The sequence below is a fragment of the Panthera leo genome, chromosome E3, assembly GCF_018350215.1.
Source record: "Panthera leo isolate Ple1 chromosome E3, P.leo_Ple1_pat1.1, whole genome shotgun sequence".
In the NCBI taxonomy this organism is placed as follows: Eukaryota; Metazoa; Chordata; class Mammalia; order Carnivora; family Felidae; genus Panthera; species Panthera leo.
In genome coordinates this window covers 3,488,171-3,507,557 of record NC_056694.1, presented here as the reverse complement: position 1 = coordinate 3,507,557, position 19,387 = coordinate 3,488,171, and the positions used below count along the sequence as shown (strand labels likewise).

General features: G+C 51.5%; 1 long non-coding RNA gene across 2 annotated transcripts in view; it reads right to left on the bottom strand.

The window, feature by feature from the left end:
- The window catches only part of LOC122209544, a 69,623-nt gene that overhangs the window by 26,497 nt on the left and 23,739 nt on the right, over nt 1-19,387 (bottom strand). Inside the window, exon 4 of one of the 2 annotated variants that reach the window (XR_006197654.1) lies at nt 17,607-17,725. The exons of the other annotated variant lie outside the window; for it this stretch is intronic. This is a non-coding gene — a long non-coding RNA (uncharacterized LOC122209544). Of the gene's footprint in view, nt 1-17,606; nt 17,726-19,387 lie in introns of those variants that run through there. 2 annotated transcript variants of the gene reach the window in all.

Here is a 19,387-nt window from a genome sequence, read left to right as displayed (position 1 = left end):
ACCAGTATGGTGGGTCGGAGGGAGGTGGATAGGGCCTTGGGAGCATGGGGTGAGGCTGCAATTTTAAACGAAAGGGTCAGGGAAGACTCTAGAGATGATGTGATGTCAGAATGGCCCCCGAGAGGGGAGCCCGGGTGCCACGTGGGTGATGCAGGACTAGCACGCCAGGCAGAGGGACAGCTGGAGCAAAGGCCCTGAGGCACGAGCGGTGGGAGGGGGGATGGGGACTGGGTCAAGGAACTCCCTGTGGAACACTGAGCTACCTCCTAAGCTGGGACCTTGGAGGGTGCCGTCAGTGCTGACGTCAGCGTGGAGGCCCGAAGGGCAGCCCAGACAGCAGAGAGGGGCTGCGGGCTGGGTCCAGGCCAGTGGCAAGGAAGCGTCCGATTCTGAAGGGGCCTTGCGGGCAGAGGGACGGCGGGTCCTGATCAGTCCTCACTCCCCGGGCCTGAGCGTTGCAAGGACGGGGCCGTATTAGCTGAGCCAGGAGCACGGAGAGGGCCCGGGCCAGTGGCAGCGAGGAGGCCTGCTGGAATAGGAGGGAAGGGAGTGGGAATCTGAGTCTCAGGGGTGGGGGGGACTCGGCTGGGGCCCCACCAGCATGAAGATGGAACCGAGAGTCCCCAGCACGGGTGAGGCGGCCACCCAGGCACAGAGCTTATTGGCAGAGGGACCAGAGCCTGTGCCTGCCCGACGCGACAGGGAGGGGAGGACGGTGGGAGGTGGCAGAGGGGTCCGGGAAGGAGCCTCTCCCCTCCCCCCCACCGAGAGAGAGCCGGCAGGGAAGCCCAGGGGGCTGGTGTCCTTGTCCTGGGAGCCAGAGAAAGCGGCCGGACAAGAAGAGCGGGAGGGGGGCAGGGGACCAGTGATGTCACGTGTTGCTCCTGGGAGCAGCGAGACACAGGCTGCACACAGAGCACTGCTCAGGGCGCCATTCTGGTGAGTCCACAGAGGGCGGCTGAGCCGCAGTGAGCCGGGGAGATGGCAGAAGGGGAGCCGGCCGTGGTTCCAGGAGCAACATCAGGACCCGCGCTGGGTGGCGTCTGGAACAAAGAGCGAATGACCGCTAGGGTGGCCCGTGGCGGACACTGATCAACAGGAGCCCCTGTACCGGACCTGGTCCGCCCGAAACCCACGCGCACATTCGTCAGGAACGCCGTGGCAAGGATGTCTGCAGCACGTGGAAGGTGGCGAGAGGTGATCTGGAAGGCCACCTGCGGCCCTAAGGCTCTGTCGTTCACTCTGTCGTGGGCTCCGTGGAAGTCACCTGCGGTGGCCACACGGTCCGCGGGAGTGAGAACATCTCGTCCCGGTGGCAGCATTAAGGCAGACAGAAGCTCTCGCAGGAAGCCTCTGTTTCCGCCCTGCGTTCTTTTCTTTTCTACACTTGTATTTATATTCCCAGCTCCTCTTCTTAAGCTGCTGAATGATCCAACTCCCCAAAGAGGACGAGGATCCTTCGTCGGATCAATAAGCAAGATGGAAAGAAAACCGCCCAAAAGGAACTTGCACAGTAAGCAGGGCCTCCCGGCAGAGAGGGAACAAATGTTCTTAAATTAAAGATGAGAATGAAAAGTCTCTCCAAGATGGAGCTGCATGGGGTGTTCACAGGCCGGGCGCGTTGTTTCCCTGAAAGGAAGGTTTCCAGGAGCCGCGGAGGGGCCGGCTGGGGAGGGAAGCAAAGTCACGCCGTCACTTTCAGTAAGAAGGCGGCTGGAGTTTTGAAAAATGTGCGTGGTGCTCAGTGTGGCTTTTCACACACGTTACTCCATGTTTTGGCCCGAATGATTCGTGTCTCTGGTATCACGACCCCATCGTGCCCTTTTATTTTCTGCGAGGGTCTGTCACACTTGAAAATGATTACGTGCCTCCTGCCGATGTATCCTCCCTAAAATGTGAGTTCCACGAGGAACCTCAAAAACCGTCTCTGTCTTGTAGATGGCTTGGCATCTAACGGATGCTCACTGTGAATCTATTTACTAAATTTGATTCTAGGTGGTCGAGGCGATGGCACCAGCCTACTTCCCCAGGGTTGGGAGTAGGTGAAGCTCTGGGATGGGCCCTAATTAAAAGAGATGCTCACTGTCAGATAGCAACCATTCCCAGCTCCCTTCTCTATTATTTATCTTCCACCTTGAGAACGCAAAATGGCCAGATGTTGGCTTTCCAGTATCTTGTTTTTTCTTTTATTGCCACAAGGGATTGTCACATGTCATACTCCTAAGGGGATGCACTGATGGGCTTCAACAAAAGCTCTTCCTCTGGTGTTTATAAGAGAGAACAATTACAGGAAATAACCTTTGGCCACTGCCCCTATTGTTTCCTGCTTTTGAGGTCATGACGCCCGGAGCTGCAGCAGCCACCTTGTGACCATGAGGCAACAAGCATGAGATCAAAATCTCACATCTTAGAGATGAAGGAGCAGAAGAATGCAGTGATCTTGGATCTTTGACGACTCTTTTAAGCTAAGGGCAGCCACCACATGTCTCCTTGCCAAGTGAGTAAGGCTCTATTAGTTGAATTTTCTGTTACTTGCAGCTAAGCGCATTTTATGTGATATGACAGCTGGCACATGGATGGCATCTGTAAGGTCAACGCTAGGCCTTCCAGTCAGTTCCCAGGATGCTAATGAGTCAGGTTCTTGGTTGAGTCTTGAGTTCCCTATGTCTAGGGCCACGTGGATGCCTGGCCATTGGTGACCGACTTCTACAGAATGATGGAGAGAGCCTCTGCCTGCAGCAATGGGTCTGCTGTAGGCATCTCTGAGGCTTTGTGTTGTCACTTTAAACATTTTTTTAAAATGTTTATTTTTGAGAGAGAGAGAGAGAGAGAGAGAGAGAGAGAGACAGAGCACGAGATGGGGAGGGGCAGAGAGAGAGGGAGACACGGAATCGGAAGCAGCTCCAGGCTCCGAGCTGTCAGCACAGAGCCCGACGTGGGGCCCGAACCCACAAACTGCAAGCTCATGACCTGACCTGAGCTCATGACCTCACCTGGCAACTGAGCCACCCAGGTGCCCCCGTGGTGTCACTTTATACAGGGTTAAGATTTCGGGTGGATCCCTGATGGAGGTTTGGACCTTCCTCCTCTGAGTGTTTCTTGCTTCAGATTACTGATAACAACTTAACATGTAAATGCAGATATAAATTCAACTCCGCTCCTCCTGCATCAGAAACACCAGAAATACACATGCGGATAAAGGACAGTCTCTGCCCTTGAGATGCGGTGGGCATGAGAGCACAGAGGAGGGAGAAGACAGAATCGTAAAATAATTGGGATATCAAGTTACTTATAATAAAAGCATGCATAGGGAGTGGCGCTATCATCGAGTGGAATGTTGATGAGCATCTTTAACGGCTATATTCTACTCGGCAACGAGAAAGAACAAACTCCTGCCATTTGCAACCACGTGGATGGAACTGGAGGATATTATGCTAAGTGAAATAAGTCAGTCTGAGAAAGACAGCTATCATACGTTTTCACTTATATGTGGAACTTGAGAAACTTAACGGAGGACCATGGGAGAGGGGAAGGGGAAAAAATAGAGAGGGAGGCAAACCGTAAGGGACTCTTAAATACAGAGAACAAACTGAGGGTGGATGGGGAGGACAGGGGCAAATGGGTGATGGGCATTGAGGAGGGCACTTGCTGGGATGAACACTGGGTGTTGTATGTAAGCGACGAATGACGGGAATCTACCCCAAAACCAAGAGCACACCGTATATACACTGTATGTTAGCTAATGACAATAAATTTTAAAAATGAGTTAAAAAACCCAACTATATTCTATTTAATTCTTAGAATATTTTTGAAATAGGTGTTATTACATTTTTTGACTGAGGGCACTGGGGCACAAGAGTTTACTAACGTGTTTAGCCGTACACAGTGGGGAACTGGGTCACCAGAAATTGGCCTCAAACCTGCATTCCAATCAATTCCAATTTCCCCCGTACTTTCCAGCCATTGGAGGTAACGGATGAAGCCAGTGCACACGTAGTGGGTTGGGTGTGCGTGGTCTGTGACACCTGTGGAGGGGCTGTTTCCGAGGTGATGGCTTACTCCCCCCTGGTTCTCTTGGGGGGGCTCACTCCTGGAACCAGATGCCATGCGATGAGGGAGCCCAACTAGCCCCTGCCCAGGGACCGCAGAGAGGTCACAGGTGGGGATCCCGGCCACCAGCCCAGGGCGGGTCCCGGCGGCCAGCTGGCACCAGATGCCGACGCAGGAGTGAAATTGACTTTATGTGTGGGCTGTCCACGTGGTAAGCCATCAGCCACGTGACGCCATTTAAAGGTAAACTAATTGAAATTACGTAAAGTTTAAAATTCAGTTCCTTGGCTGCACAGGCCCTGTTTCAAAAATGCTCAAAGGCCGCATGATACTGTGTCACCCCAGCTTTCGAGTTTGCCCAGCGGAGGCCTCAGACCTGGTGGAGGAGACGTAGGTGACAAGCCGCCCCCAGTGACCCGAGTCTGGATCCACAGAACCTGGGAGCGTAAGAAGGTGGTCGCTTCCTGCCTCTAAGTCTTGGGTGGCCTGCTGGGACCCCGGGGAAGGGCATGCTGGGATTAGCACAGCTGGGTGTGCATGGGCAGTGCGTCCAGAGCTGAAGCCCATCCCAGCCACCTTGCATGTCAGTGTAGGGGCTGGAAGGGACCAGAGTCACGCGGCTCCCGTGTGGAACCTCCTGTTCTTGGGTGCGGGTTTCCCGGAAGGTTTGCATCCTGGCCTTGTTTTGGCAGTGGCCTTGGAGCCTCGCCGTGAATCATGAGAGGCTGGGTCGCCTAAGAGGCGGCATCCCGTGGACAAATTGCCTCGCTTCACCTCCATTTTATTCCCTATTTGCCGTCCACCAAGGTTACCGGTGATTCCTTTTATCGTGACTTTTGGAAAGTGATAATAATAAAAAAAAAAAAAAATATATATATATATATATATATATATAAATTTCACCTTGGGTGTAATAAAAATCACATATATTTTATAAATAGGAAAGCAGCGGCTATGACCGAGGTGTTCCTTGGGTAATAAGAATGAATGTGTTTGAACGCTTTTTTCTCTACCTGGCTGTCAGAAAATCTGTCATTCGGAGTAAAAATCAGTAACAAGAGTAAAAAGTGGAGGAAAAAAGGCTGTTGGTTTGGAGTAACATTTAAGGTGTAGGAGACAAAGTTTAGATCTATTAAAACCATGTGTTCGGTAGCGATTTTTCTCTGTGAGATTCCTCCCAGATGTAAGGTGCGGAGGCGTGGAAGGGGGTGTCTCTGGACAGTGGCCTGCAGGCTTCGCTCCCTCTGGTGTGGGCCCCACGCTCTCGCAACACAGAGCCGCGGGCTCTCACTGGCGTAACAGTCACTGTCGCGACTGCCGTCTTCCCCGCAGAGAAGGCCGAGTAGGAAAACAAACCAGGATGGTGGAGATCAGGCACTCGTTTACCAATATTTCTTCCTTTCTTTCTCCAGAATTGTTGTCTGTTGTAGGAAAGTCAGACAATGAACTCAACCAAAAGATACAAGAGGAAAGTTGCCCAGAACTCTGTCCACCCACCCCCGGAGCCCCCTGCCAAGGTCTTATGTCTCGCCTTATCTCCATGCAGATGTGTGTGCAGCGTTTAGAAACTCTGGGTTACACTACGTGGGTATGTGATGCTGTGATCTCTCTCGCTTGAAAATATATGCTACTTCCCATGCAGTTTTCTTCGAATTCAAAAGAACTTTCTAACCTGAGTTGAGGAAAACAGGATGAATAATCAGTGCTTTTTATGCTTCTTTGCCAGTTGAAAACTTTAAAAATTTTTTTTTTTAACGTTTATTTATTTTTGAGACAGAGAGAGACAGAGCATGAACGGGGGAGGGTCAGAGAGAGGGAGACACAGAATCTGAAACAGGCTCCAGGCTCTGAGCCATCAGCCCAGAGCCCGACGCGGGGCTCGAACCCACGGACCGTGAGATCATGACCTGAGCCGAAGTCGGCCGCTTAACCGACTGAGCCACCCAGGCGCCCCATGCCAGTTGAAAACTTTAAAGATATGGTCTCTTGGGTCACAGGATACAAATATATTACCTGAGAAGATGTTATTAACTGGAGGACTTAAATGGGTCAACAAGAAAAGGAAGTGACGATACGCATCTCTAAAGGATGCTGTCTGTGGGGCTGGGCCAATTCTAAAACAACTCTTTTGGATGCGAACCCAGAGTACTGAATTTCATCGACGGAAGCAAGAGGGTGGTCTGTTCGTAGTAAATGTTCTCTCTGGGATCTCTTTGTAAAAGTTTAGGGAATTTTGGCTGGCTCCTTGGGGTTAAGGCCCTAGCATTTCGGGGTGAGGGTGAAGGTCCTCCCTGGCTAGTGGTTGCTATGGACTCTGGGTCTCCTCCAAACTCCTGTGCCGAAGTCCTGGAAGTGATGGTTTCAGCAGGGGCCGGGAAGGTGGAGCCATCCTGAGGGGATGAGTGCCGAGTGGAGGAACTCGAAGGAGATGGCTTGTCTCCGTCTCTGCCCCGGGAGGGCGCAGCGGGAAGGCATCTATGTGCAAACCGGGCAGAGGACCCTCACCAAGAACCCGCGTATGCAGGCACCCCGCTTGGACTCTCAGCCTCCAGAGCAGCAACAAATAAATGTTTGTTGTTCAGGCGTCCAGGGTAGGGTAGTCCTGTTAGGGCAGCCGTAAGGTGTGCTGTGTGCTGTTGCCGTCCGGGCGCCTCCCAGACCGCCCCCAGGCCCAGCGATTCACCGGAAGGGCTCATGAACGAGAGAAGATGCTACACCCACAGGGAGGGTTTATGGCAGCAGAAGGATACTGGCTAAAATCGGCAGACGGCACCCATTTCTCCCAGCAACGACCCGTGACCATATGTGCGGAGTGCCGCCCACCGGGGACGTTCACTCACACCTCGGTGTCTAGAGTGCTCGTTGGGGTCCGTTTCGTAGGCGTGGCTGACCACCCACATGGCTGAACTTAGTCTCCGGGCCCTCCGGAGGCCAAGCTGATACCGTGTGGCCCAGGGATGCCACCATAAATCACGTCAGCAGTGTTGACTGTGTGGCCGGGCCCGGGGCCCCAGGTAGACAAAGACACTTGTGTCAGGCAGGATATCCTAAGAGCTTTAGCAGTCAAGGGCAAACCTTTCATGTGTGGCCTGTGGACGACCCAGAGCTGCTGCTTAATCCTTTACAGGCACAGGCCCCCTCTCACGAGCGGCCACCTTATCCACGCGCGCCGTGGTTTAGGCTTCTCCAGTGCCGTCCCTGCCCTTGACTTGGAGTTTGTCCGGGGGCCGAGATGACAGATGATGAGTGAGCTGTCAGGGATTCCCTCCCGCCCAGCTCTCGCCCTTGAGTCTAATTAAGAAACTAAGAAAGGACTTAAAAAACTTTTTTTTTTTTATGGCAGGTGGTGAGGTTCTTCCTGATGTGTCGGTAACCAAAGAATGGTTGGATAAAAAAGGAACGCCAGCTACACAGAGCCGGAAAAGCTCGGACTGTGGTCAAAACATGAGGGGGCTATTCAGAATCTCACGGGCCCAGGCAGAGAGCTGGTAGTGTTTAGACTCCCCGGGGCCTCGCGCGGTTTAACGAACACAAATGTAGGCTAGTGGTTCGAGGGAAAGCGTAGTGGATGTGAAGGAATCGTGATGTGGTTTTTCTGGGGGGGGCGGGGGGAGTAGGGCTCTCTTCTTATCGGGATGTTATCGTTTATACGTTAGTGTTCCAGTGGTTCATATCATTACTATGATCTCCCCGTTAAAGGCACTTTTAAGTATTTTGCGTAGATGACTTTTTTTTTTTTGCTTGAAAAAATCCTCAAGGTGAACAGAGAATCCACACACACACACACACACACACACACAACCCTCCCCATGCCGCACACATGGGTTAAGGAATCAAGCACTCAATACCAGACTTTTGCCGCAAAGCATTCAGTGGACGACAGGCACGTCCTCGTTAAAGACGATGGAAATGCAAATGACAGGCTTACGTATCAGTGGCAACACTTAGAGACACGGACTGTAGCAAAGGCTGGTGAGGACGTGAATCGGGAGGAATATTCATGAACCCGCCAGAGACCGCGGCAGTCGATGTGATGACCTTGCAGGCCATCTGCCGATACCCAGGGCTGGAGGGGCGCCCACACCCGCCTGAGAGCCACTCCAGCACCCGGGGCGGACCCTGGAGGAAATCCGGCCCACGTTTGCAGGGACTTGTTTGGGAACATGCAGCACAGCGGCGTCACGAAGGCAAAACCACGGGAAGAACACGAGTGTCTGTCACCAGGAGACTGGGCCACACGACGGTGCCCGTGGGTATGGCCCCTGCGTCCAGTCGCGGGGTCCCGTGACGGAGCCCAATCAGCACTCATGCGGCGGGACTGGAACTGCGGGGTGTCAGCAGCCCCCAAGAGCTGTCCCCGACGTCGGCCGCTGGAGGGTGGTGGCTACTGAGCTCACGGGCCTGTCCTGTGTCTCTCGGAGCCCCCGCAGGGTGGAGCCCCACGCTCCAAGCCTGAGCCAGGCTTTCCTTTCCCTTGTTTGTCTGGAGTGATCCCAACAGGCAGGGGTGCGGATTGTTATTTTAAGAGTTGTCATTTATTACTACTATTTTTATTTCCCTCCAAATAAATGACCTGGCCCCCAATCCCCGTCTGAGGGTCGGCCTTTGGGGAAGGGCAGCCTAAGACGCGGCTGGCAACAAGCTGTCTCTGGGAACATCCCGGAAATCCTCTGCAGATGTCCTGCTGGCTCCACCGCAAGAAGCACTAATGGTCTCTACTTCCCTCATTTCCCTCTGCTGACTCCCCGTACCCTCTTCTCTGTAGCCGCCCCCCCTCGAACCTCGGGCAGGAGAGGGGGGCTCTGGCCCCTGACCATGCCCTGTGTTGTTTCTGGACGGGAGCACCAGCTCGGAACTTGCTAACCACACTCCCCAGAGAGGTTTATCTCCATAAAATTCCTCCGGGAAATCTCCGCAGCTCTCAGTGCAAAAATCTCTCCTCTGCTCTCAGACGTTCAGACACCCGAGAACAGACTGACTTGTGTCCAAACAAAAGCACGTGGTTCTATCCGAATGTTTTCATAAAGGACCCTGCTGCTCACTGTGTCCCCTTGTCCTCATATTCTGGATGCTGGCTACCCCGCAGACTGGGGAGGAGCGTTCCTGCTGGAGTGACTGATCTTCAAATGGAACATGGACGGAAGCCCCTGAAGATTGTGTCCTCTCGGCAGTAAGGACGAGTCCGATAAATGATTAAGGATGAAATAAAAGAAAAACTACTCAGTGATCCTAATTTTATTTATAGTAACAACTCATCAAGTCAATGTCATTCTAGCTTGAAACTAGTCATTTTAACGAAACGCAGGACGAAGACTGGAAAGGGCTCTGGGCCCCCAAAGCTGAGTTAGTGAGGCTGAAAGCCGGGGTGGCCCAGGTCTTTTACGTGGCCTCAATCTCTTCTGGAACAAGAAGGGTTATACGACGGGCTGACCACATAATTGTTTTTGGCCCCAACTGGGAAAAATCTGAAATGAAAAATCAATGCTAAAATGGAGATAATGTGAAAAATACTTATTTTTTGGCTGACAAATTCGTTTCATTATCTTGGTGGACCTACAGTTCTTTTCAAAAACTGTTTTCAAAACATATATATTTTTTAAAAACCTCCAAAATCTATGTGCATTAAAGGAAAAACAATTTAGAATTCTTTATATTTAAGAACATATCTATACCATAACATACTTAAGATAGTGTTCATCTGAACACTGGATAATCACGTGGGAAGGATAATGATCCCTGACAGCTCTTCTCTTGACATATTTGTTTTTAGCCACATCTTCTCCTACTATAACATCACTGATGTTCTTCTGAAAAACAAAGTTTTTTAACGTGTTCTAGTTTATTTTTCATCAAATTGCCTGCAGACTTCTTCAAAGTGGTTTCTTTTATGGTCCATGAATTTGAAATCCTCGATACCTTCCATCAGTTTTTTTTTCCGTTTTTCATATTATTTAAAATTTTTATTATTTATTTTTGAGAGCACACAAGCGGAGGAGGGGCAGACAGAGACGGGGGACAGAGAATCCGAAGCAGGCTCTGTGCTGACAGCACTGAGCCTGACGTGGGGCTCAAACTCACAAACGGGGGGATCATGACCTGAGCCCGGGTTGGATGCTCAACCGACTGAGCCACTCAGGCGCCCCTCATAATATATTAGATTGCAAGAAGGCTTCCGGAAGGCTTCCCCGTGCAGGTGCTGAGGTACCTGTAAGCTCAGGACAATTCCAGTGAACAGAGACTATTGTATATTCTATTAATTTTGTGTTAAAATGTCTTAACATTTCAGTCCAAATTTTTATAGGTCCTTTTTGCTTCCATCCAGAATACTTTCTGCTGACAAATATTTTTGTGAATCAAAATTCGTGAACTAAGTTTACTCTATTTATGATTCTTTTGAGTGTCTCGCCGACCAAGGATGCTGGGAAGTTGTATGTACTAAGTATCAATGTATCCAATAAAAAAATAGAAGCTTTGTCAAAAGAGTCTTCCTGTAAGTCTCAGTACTCTTAGACACACTTTTAGAATTTTAAAATTAAATCTTGTCGTGGGTTGAACTCATATCGCGTAACGTGTTTACCTCCATGCTTGCTTCTGTGGGAACACGTTCAATACCTTCCTGATTGCAGACTGTATTTTCAATAATTGCATTTTGTGAACATCTTCAAGTGCTGAAGATCTTTTGGAACTCTGTGATTACTTTAATTAAATATTTCCAACTGATTTTTTTTTAAGTGGACACAAAATTTGGAGGATTCAGGTATTTTTTAAGAAGTCACTTACCACTGTAGGATACTTCAAGTTTTCTCTAAAGCTTCAGACATTTCTAAAACGCAACCATGGGAAACCAGGAGAGAAAGTGCCAAGTTTTAAAAAAGTTTGTCACCGGTTTCATTTCAGGATTTTTGTAGTCAGGTTCCTCTATGCCTAAGTAGAATATCGTAAACTGTGACAGGCAGGGTTTCTGTTTCTATGGGCAGAATATTGCTGCATATTTGGAAGTAACTGTGTGTGTACCTTATATGGGCATGTTTTTGTCCCGCAGATCTTAAAATTTAGTGCGAATGCTGGTTTTTTTTTTTAATTTTTTTTTAACGTTTATTCACTTTTTTGAGACAGAGAGAGACAGAGCATGAATGGGGGAAGGTCAGAGAGAGGGAGACACAGAATCTGAAACAGGCTCCAGGCTCTGAGCCGTCAGCACAGAGCCCGACGCGGGGCTCGAACTCACGGACCACGAGATCATGACCTGAGCCGAAGTCAGACGCCCAACCGACTGAGCCACCCAGGCGCCCCATGAATGCTGTTTTTATCTCAATGTTGTTCTCCATCAAACGTGTACTGTACGACCACCGGCCCCCACTTTTTAACTCTAACGTTGAACTTTTTAACTGAAGTTTCAAAGGCATTCATAAAAATTTTAGACATTTTACCTTCAACAATATGATGCATTTTCAAAGGCTTTATTTTGATCATAGGAATGGGATGCGAGAAAAAATCAAACTCTACTTGGAATGAACTGATTTTCTATTATAAAGATTTCAGGGTGCCTGGGCGGCTCAGCTGGTTGAGCTGCTGGCTCTCGATTTCGGCTCAGGTCACGATCTCGCAGTTCAGAAGTTCGGGCCCCGTGTCGGGCTCTGTGCCGGCAGTGCGGAGCCTGCTTGGGACTCCCTCTCTCCTATTCTCTCTGCCCCTCCCCAAGTTGCACGTGTGCCTTCTCTCTCTCTCTCAAAATAAATAAATAAACATTAAAAAACGGAAAGAAACATCTCACGACTCTGATACAGAAGTGGCATCACGTGGCTGCTTGTGAAATTCGTCCGCTAATGAAGTGAGCGCATTGGCAGCTACTCCTTCACTTCTGTGCAGAAGTGATGAAACTCAGGAGTAAAGATGAGCGACGCCAATTTAAAAGAGCGATCGTTTGATCCAAGGAGGAAGCCATGCTTGGAAGATTACTATGTGAACGTCACACCTGCACACGCGGTCACGTGGTCGTCTTTGAGCAAAGTTCAACGGCAGTGAACTTGTGCAGTGGATGCTAAGCTTCTCTGCCTTTTTCCCATTTGCACACGGGGCGGCGGGGGGTGGGGCTATCACAAAAGCCAGTTAGTTTGTGCTAAGTACGCACTTCGCCTTTTTATCTTCAGTTTATTACTATTTTAAGAGTTTGCTGCTAAATAACAAAAGCATCACTGAACCACGCGCTACACAACTATTTGCTGACTCACTCCGTGCAATCAACGTCCGAGCTGAGGCAGCAGCAGTATCCGGGTTCTTCTAACACACCCGCTGGCCGGGCTGCCTGGGCTGCATTTCCCACGCGAGTTTCGCCCGCTTGTCTGCCTTTCTCACCGGCCTCGCCAAATGGGCGCCCGGCAGTTAAAACCTTCTGCAGCCAAACCACAGCCAGCCAGGCTGAGTTCTTTCCCCCGCCCCCACGCTGGACGGAGTTAGCTGTGTCTGGCCTGTCCTGTCCGAGTCCCCCCCCCTTTCATCAGCAAGCCTGCTTTGTTTCACCAGCGAGACCCTCACTAGGAAGAGAGGCAACTGTTTGTGCCGGAAATACGTGAGAAGCAAGGGATGGGTCATCACCACGGGCGCTGCACGCCTGTCTGGCGCTCGGCCGGACCGCCGGGTGGCCCGGGTCTTGCGCACACAGAGCGTGCTCTCCGCACGCGGCCATCGCAGCAGGTGTTGCTGCAAGTGGGGAATCCGAGATGAACGCCAACCTGGGACAGAGGACGTAAACGGGTACTGTTCGAGGCACATCAGGAAGTGTCCCACCCTCGTGGTGATAGATGAAGACACAGATGGATGACAGAGACGAAGGCAGGGTAGCTGGTAGGTCGATACACAGGTGACAGATGGCACGGAGACCGGACAGATGACAGGTAAACGCATGACAGACGGACAGGTTTGCTAACGGGCAATTACTTCTAGAGCCAACTGTGTGCGAGTTGGTCGCTGATATTTGGCAAACTTTGCTCTTTTGTGATATGGGTGGTTTCACTGTGCGCTGAGAAGGCTTCTCTGCTAGGAATTTATAACTAAATTCCTTCCTGTTTGGTTTCCTTATTTTGTAACTGAAGGTAAGACACACTTCCTGCTCATAACATGAAGGTATGACATCGAATCGGACAATGTTTATGAGCGAGCACTGGAAAACGTGAACTAAAATCATTCTCTTTTCCTAAGAAAAGGATGTAAGAGCTCGGTCATTCCAGACTGTATCCACAACTCTGCCGGTTCCGTGAGGGGAGAAAAGGAAGGGATTTCTCATGCTGGCGAGATGGGAGACACGGGGTAGAGATGGCTGTTTTTCCACATTCTTAGGTGTGTTTCCTCTTCTTCCAACTAAAAGAGATCACTTACTGTGCTTGATCTTTTTTTAATGTTTTATTTATTTTTGAGACAGCGAGAGACAGAGCATGAGCCAGGGCGGGGCAGAGAGAAAGACACAGAATCCGAAGCAGGCTCCCAGCTCCGAGCTGTCAGCACAGAGCCCGACGTGGGGCTCGAACTCACAAACTGTGAGATCACGACCTGAGCTGAAGTCGGACGCTCAACCGACTGAGCCACCCAGGCGCCCCGTGCTTGATTTTTTAGTTGAAATATTTATCCAAGTATTATGGACATGTGGTTAAAAAGTCAAATACGTAGTATCACAGGGCTTACCCTGAAAACCAGTCCTCCTTACGCGCAAGTCCCGCTTCTCACAGATAACCACCCGTAACGTTACTATGGCAGGAGACACTAACATAAATTTTACCATCATAACCATATTTCAGTGCAGGGTTCTGTGGCGTTAAGCGTGTTCACACTGTCTGTCCGTCACCGCCATCCGTCTCCAGAACCCTTTTGTGTTCCCACACTGAGACCCTGTCCCGATCACACGCTACCCCACCCCCCTCAGCCCCTGGTTCCACCACCAACCTTCTGTCTGTGAATCAATGTCTCCTGGAACTCACAGAAGCACAATCATGCGGCATTCACCTTTTGGGCCTGGCTTATTTCACTTAGCATGTTTTCAAGGTTCATCCATGTGGTGGTAGCAGGTGTCAGAATTTCACCGCTTTTGAAGGCTGAGTAATCTTCCATTTATGTGTAAATATATGTTTCAATGGAACATACTATTTATAAAACAACACGTATAAAACATATATACCACATTTAGTTCATCCATTCCTCTGTCCCCGGGCACCTGGGTTGTTTCTATGTTTTCTACTGGGAACAGTGCTGCTGAGAACATGTAGGCTCCAGAGCAGGTGGTACATTTAAAACATAAGTTTAGGGGGGGCCTGGGTGGCTCGGTCGGTGAAGTGTTCAATTCTTGATTTCGGCTCAGGTCCTGATCTCATGGTTTGTGGGATCAAGAGCCATGTCAGGATCTGCGGTGATCATGGAGCCTGCTTGAGATTCTCTGTCTCTCTCTCTCTCTCTCTCTCTCTCCACTCCCTCTTTCTCTCCTTCTCCCTCTCCCTCTCTCCCCGACCCTCTCTCTCAAAAAAAATGTTTTAAACATTAAAAAAAAAACACAGACATTTACATTACAGACCACCCAGCTACTGACGGATGAGAGAACTATTCTTTAAGTCTTGACCAAATCTGATGCTGAGAGATCGTGGCACTGCTCCTTCGGTGTCCTCTGCACATGGGGAAAATTCTCTACTGTGAGCAAAGCCACGTGGTGGGAAAGTAATCGCTGTCGAGAGGTTGGTAACACCAGGAATGTGACTCTACGTGGAAACTCACGGTAGCCTCGAATGACGGCACGGGGCGTGTCGGTCCTCGAGTTCTCTCTTGGGTGTTAGGACGTCTGGGGATACGGAATCCAAGCAATGCTGGAAGGCTCCGCCCGGCCCCCCGCCTGCCAGAGGGGGAGGCCCGCCTGTAGGAGTGAGGGGCTCGGGGAGACGTGATTCAGCACACCTGTCAACACACCTGGTGAGGAGCCACCCGTGGTTACAGATCGGAGCAACCAGAGGTGACGCGTGAGGTCGTGGCGGGATCTGGAAACTCTGGGGCCCCGGAAACGGCTGACTCCACTCCGATCCCTCCACCAGGGATCTTACAAGTGCCGTCCCGAAAGTAGTGCTTTGGTGACTGTAATCATTTTGCATTTCTTAGCAACGCAAGTGAGAGGCCAGGCAGACTCTAATCCCTTCCCTTCGGGACGCTAGTTTTGGGGGAGACACAAAGTATGCAGGACAGTGGCCTCATCTCCAAGCACAGTCTTATTAGATCTGTAGGCCACTCCAGCTTCGGACACGGGACAAAGGGATGTCACCAACCCTGCCCTTTGGCCCTCCGGGCTCCAGTAGCACTCAGGGCGACACCGTGACCCGTTTCTCAAGATAAAGCCAAGTGGGCAGTGGTGACACCGTTCTGCCTTTCCAGAAAGAAATCCCTGTGGCTGATGAGCCAGAGACAGCGGACTTGTAAAGGCCAGACAAGCTCTAATGCTCCCAAGACCAAGGGCGTCTTGGGCTGGATGTGTATTGTCCAAGAGGACAAGGACAGAGACTCTCTGGGGAAAGTAGAGAGAGGGCAGACGCGGGGCGGAGGGACGGCCCAGGTGTTTTCCAGAACACTGCGGAGCTTGAGTTACCTGCTCCAGGGAGCCATGGCCGCTGCTGGCGGAGCAGGGAGGTGATGCTCTAGGGTGCCTTCCGGCGAGCCCGGAGCTTCCTAGTCTGGGCGCTTCTCAACCCCATTTTCACGGTGCATCTTCCACCATGTCTCCATCTTCCCCCCCAAGGAGGCATCTGTGGGTACAGAGGCGTCCCCACCCAGGGCACTGGGTCAGGGAGCGCCCTGGCCTCACTCCTGCCGGGCTCCAGCAGGAGGCGCTGCCTCTCCCTGTGTGCGTTTTCCGGCTGGCGTCCACTGAGCAGTGGTCCTTGTCCAGATCCCAGGATTCGGTGGGCATCCGCAGGTGACTCCCAGCTAGGATAATCACAGCCTGGCCAGTGCCCTTCTCAGCGGGGACGCTCCTTGTTGGGGTTGGTGCTGAGACCCCACCTCATGCCCGATGCCAACAGTTGTCTCGCTTTGGTATCGTGTGCTTCAGGAACTCCTCCAAAACCAACTTATCTGAACCACAGATTTCCCAAACAGACTTTTTCCAAGATATGAGGTTGCTCGACCGGTAAGACATTTGCTTATCAAACAACTGTATTCGCCAAAACTCCTTCTACATCCTTGCCTTACTGTGCCCACCAAACCTAAACTATTACGTCGAGAACTTCGCACAATCCCAGAGACGAGGGGGCCAAAGGCGAGGTGGGGGCAAAGCGCAAGCTAGCGACCTCCCCCCCGCCCCTGCCAGGTGGGGTATGTGTGACATTCCTCAGGCACTCGCAGCTGTCCGAGGGCAAAGGAAGGGAAGAACCAATGGCTAACTGTCAGAGATCAGTCACCCAGGACATGAGCTTCTATCAGTTTACAGAGGTCTCAGTACATCACGAGAAAAAGGCAATCTTACCAAGAGCCGAACCTCCAGAAACCCACAGACTCAATTTCCTGGAGCCCCCACATCATCCTCCCCTCCACAGTGATGGAGGGGACAAAGGTAAGACGAAAATAAAATAAAATAACATTTCTTTATAACCTGCAGCCCGCTGACAAACATTTGAGACAGGCAGAGTATAACATTCCTCCAATTAGCTCCCGACTGTCTTGTCTCAATGTTAATGCTTTACTAGAGGGAAAACAACCTCAGCTCGACAACAGCAAGGCCTCCAGTATCTTGTAGTAAACAGACACACGTGTGGTATCTCTGTAGCATACGAAAGTCCTTTCGCAAACCTCCCTTCTTCCTTACCTCCCCCAACTCCCAGGTCACTCCTCACAACCCCAGCACAGCTCTTTTTGCCCAGGGGTCCTGACCCTGTGCTCTGATGACATCGAAGTCCTTCTGCACCAAAGACGTCTCAAGAATTCTTTCCTGGCGGTCAGCTCCAGACCCGCCCCCACCACCCCCAAACCCCATCACCGGTACGGTCTCCCTGTCCAAAGCCCCACCCTAAACCAGTGAAGACGCGTAGGGGGCTGAATGGTGGCCCCCAGACGAACGTCCACAGCCTCATCCCTACAATCTGTGAATGTGGCCTTATTTGGACAAGGGGTGTTTGCAGATGGAAAGACGGGTCTCGAGATGAGGAGATTCTGCCGGGTTACGTCGACGGTGCCTGACTTCAGTGACGAGTGCCCTCACAAGGAACACGGGGGCGGGAGAGGAAGCAGCACTGCGGCCACAGAAGCAGAGACTGGAGTGCCAGCAGCCACGAGCAGCCGGGGGACAAAGACCGGATTCTCCCCTAGAGCCTTTGAGGGGAGTGTGGTCCTACCAACACTCAGCTTTGCACCTCCGGGCTCCGGAACCGTGGCAGAAGAAATCTGCATTTTCTTTTAAAGCCACCCGGTGTGTGGCGGTTTACCACAGCAGCCACAGGAAACGGATACAAGCCTCTCGCTGTGGGGACCCCACCCATGTGGGCCCCGGACCCCGCGTCCGAAGCGCGCCTACTGCCGACGAAGGGTCGTACCTCAGTTCCGGGGGTCCGACGCGCGGCTCTGCTGGCTCAGCAATTCCACGCGGGCCTCTGGGGGGCCGACGGCCGATCACTCTCTTCCCTCGTCCTGCACGCTGTGTCTCGGGGCTCCCGAGGCCCTACAAAGAGGACCAGCGACACTGGCGTAAAGACACGCGTGAAAGAGAGAGAAAGGCACAGGGAGGGGGCGTCGCTTCACGCGACGATTCTCGCTTTGGAATATGTTGCGTCTGTCCCGGGGCATCTCGATCCAGAACACCGGTAGAGTAATTCATTTGCTGTACCGGTCACACATTTACTGGGTTTGTATGTTTGTTTATACGACATTTTACCAGGGACCTTGGGAAACTAGGGTTAGGACAGAAAAACAGTTAATGGCGTGCAGAGTGGAGAATGCTTAAATAAAGTAGATTAAGTGGGAAGAAAACACACATCAAAAAGGTGCATTATGGAGGCTTAATGGGCTATATTGTATGAGTATTGATGCTTCGCCCAGGACGGGGCCACTTCCTGCTAACGGCGGTCACTGCGCACAACAGGAGAATTACCGCATGCCCGAAAATACCCAGAAAGGGAAGGAATCGCAAATTTAGCACCACTCAACGTGGCTGCTTAAAGACGTGCCGTTGTGTCGGTATCGATACAGATCAGCGTGGCACCCACGTGCCCAGATCGTCCATAACAGTCTTCCTTTCAAATCCTCGTCCTTCGGTCAGATCCTGTGTTGTCACGTGAGCACTGGGTTACAGGGAGAAGCCCAGCCAACCCTGGGAACGATCTGTTCGTCTATTCAAGAAATATCCGAGTGACACGAAGTGGAAAGTCACAGATGTCAGACTCTGGTACTGCATGACCTGTGACCTCGGGCCAGTCGCTTCGGCTCTCCCTGAATCTGTTTCCTCCTCGGTAAAGGAAGGTTGGTAACTGGTACGGAATAAATGAGATCACTCATGTGTAGGGATGACTTTGTGGCGAATTCACCCGGTTCCTCCTCTTCTCTGTTTGTCCCTGAACGTTGTCACTTATAGCCTGAGGACTCCACCCCCACCCACCCCCCCGCCCCTCGTGGGCCTTGGCCCAGGGGGACAGGAACATCAAATCAAATCATCGGATTTCAGGTTTTAAAGAATTAAAGCCTGGAGAGGAGGCGGCGAAATTTGGTGTAAGTACCGTGGAGTCAGCATCTCCAAACTGGTGTCACAACAGGGGAAATATATTTCCAAATCTGGGGTGAGAAGCCAGTTGGAAAGAGGCTTCTGCACCCCACGTCCTCCACCGGGTGGACAAGAAGGGTAGAATCTTCTGGAAAGTTCTGGATCTGAGCATAGAGGGGATGCCTGCCTTCCTTCCAACCTGGGAGGGGTCCTCTTCACCACTGAGGTGTGGGGACAGCAGAACAGAGGCGAAGCAGGTGGCTGGCAGCTCACTGTGCTTTCTGCGGCCCCTGAGTAGGAGGGGCAGCAGCCAGGTTTCCTTTGCAGTAGGCTGTGTGGAGAAGGCAGCAGAGGTCTGTGAGCTCAGAGACCCGGCGGGAACACGGGGCTCCCAGGGACTTCCGAGCACCCTTTGGAGCCGTCTGGAACCCTCTGGAACCTTCTGGAAGCTTGTAACGCCCAGGAAGAGGCAGAGTCTGTCTCCTCTCTTGCATCTGGGTGGGCTCTGACAGAGGAAGGGACAGCTTCTGCCATGCATGCTGGAACGCTGGATCTTCAGAGCCATGCAGGGAAGTCTGATTGTCCTGAGGTCACCATGTGGTGAGGAGGCCACGTGGAGAGGCCGTG